We start from the raw sequence: 2339 nt of genomic DNA, 5'->3' as shown, positions 1-2339 counted from the left end.
GGGTTATATATTTATGTAACATCCTAAAATTTAAGACTAGGTTCTTAAATTAATAAAGTAAATAAATGAAAATGAATTATATAGTTAAATCATTAAGTAATAATCATAACATAAGTTAATATAAAGTTTAGAAAGTTAAAAGTGTAAATAATAACATTTTAAAAGTAAAGGGCCAAAAGTATTAAGTTTGCAAAGCTAGTTGACAAAAGGGTTGATGAATGAAATAGATTATCAATGTTACAAAATGGATGAGGAAAGACTTATTATGTCAAAACATGAGTTAAAGTCATAAATATTGAGGTTTGGTGAGTTTTGGCTAAAATGAGCAAACTTGAGGGACCAAATATGAAAAATCTAGAAATAAGATGAACACCCTCCTTATATCTCTTCCAGATTCGTGATGGGCATTCTAGAGACCCTCCAATTGGCGATTCTTCATCTTATTCCATCTAGGGTTTGATCTAAGTGAAGGATTAAGTAATCAAGCAAAGGAAAGAAGCAAATCAATGCTTACAACGTATAAAATCTCTTCATCTTGCTCCATTTTCGATTTCAAGTTTTGGATAAGACTCCAATCTCGTTTTTAGTTCAAATAAATGGTTAGGGTTTGGTTTTCTAACCTCCATTGATTAGTTTTGATGATTCTAATCTCAAACCAATCAGTATATTGGTGGATTGGATGATTTGGGTGAAAACCCTCGTGAACCCTAGAAAACCCAAATTGGGAATAATGCAACTGATGATGAAATGAGATTGGATTCTATGAACTAGATGATATTTGATAGCAACAAATACAATTAGAATGCTCAAGTTCATCAATGAGGGTAGAATCATGTTTATACTAGAATTGGAATGGAATTGAGTGAAATGTGATGAAAACAATGAAACCATTTCTATATGAGCATTTGATGAGTATATGATACTCATAAACATGAGTTGATACTATTAGAATGGTTTTAATGCAAAAACATGAGGACTTGAATGATCTTTAGTTGGATTTATGGAATATTTAGCCATAAGGGCATTTTTGGGAAATGTATTGATTACTACATAAAGATTGAAATCTAAGAAGTGAATGACATTCATGAATATGAATTGACACTATATAGATGATATTGGAACACAAACATGGAGGGATGCTAGTAAGGTTATAGCTTTAGTAATTGTTTTGGCCCAAAGGGCAATTTAGGAAACATAAAATGGAATTGAGGATTCCATAGTTGTATTAAGTACTTGCAATGAGACTAATTGTGGTTTCATGTTCTTGTCAACACCCAATGATGTATTAAATGATTTGGGAATAAGTCATATTAGTTAAAGAGTGTTTTTGAGTAACTTGAGCTCTTAACCCTTTTATTTGAGTGTTTGTAAGCATTATGAACTTAGCATTTTGATTGAGGACTTAATGAATTAAGTTGAATGTTTTGACATGATGAAACACCCTCTAGTAGTGCTTGGAAACCTTTAAAAGTGCTACAAATGATTACCTGAAAGACCAAAACCATCCAAGGAAGTTTAAGACTCAAAAGTGACTTTTTGGGGTGTTTGGCCTGCTACGGCACGCGACCCGCATGGCAAAGCACGCGGTCCACACACATACATCAGTTTTCTCAGCTAGACCAAAAATCTGAACTTTAGTATTTTCCTCATAACTTTTGCATACAGACTCGGATTTACGTGCGGTTTTCGCCTACATTCATATTTTTGCATAAGGAATGAGATGAAACAATAAAATTTAGTAATGGAACCTTTGAGGGGTATTTTGGTCATTTTAATGACTTGTGTCCATGTTATATAGGTGTTGATTGAGAGTGCTTCAATAAGGAAAAGAACTAGAAGAAAACTAGTTATCCTACGTGTGATTGAGGTGAGTACGTGTTGGCATTTTTCCCACTTTGGGGTACATGGCAAAATGATTTTATGATAATGAAATGCAATTCTTTGATATATGAAATGTTTTGAAACGAAAGCGTCAAATGTTTTTGGAAAGGGTATTTTGAAAGAGTGCCTTAAAGGCAAAAATGTTTTTGAAAGAAAAGAACATTTTGGAAGATCAAATGTTTTGAAATTATGATTGAAATGTTTAGAAATATAGATGCTTTACTTTTGAAATGATTTTATGATACTAATGTATGAAATGTGTAAAGCATGGAAAGTAATGAAAATAAATGTACAGTAATGAAAAGGAATGGAAAGTAATGAAAGGAATTGGAAAGTAATGAACTGAAAACTGCCCGAGCCATGATACCTCGTAAGAGGCACTGGAGGAATCTATTGGGGTGGCGCCTCCCCTTCGCGATATAGATGTCCTAATGGAAATGATGCCTTAGTGGATTGAT

This window comes from Lactuca virosa, chromosome 6 (assembly GCF_052849685.1).
Source record: "Lactuca virosa cultivar CGN04683 chromosome 6, Lactuca_virosa_CGN04683_v6, whole genome shotgun sequence".
NCBI lineage: Eukaryota > Viridiplantae > Streptophyta > Magnoliopsida > Asterales > Asteraceae > Lactuca > Lactuca virosa.
The sequence above is the reverse complement of the archived record's forward strand: the minus strand, read 5'-3'. Positions refer to the sequence as shown.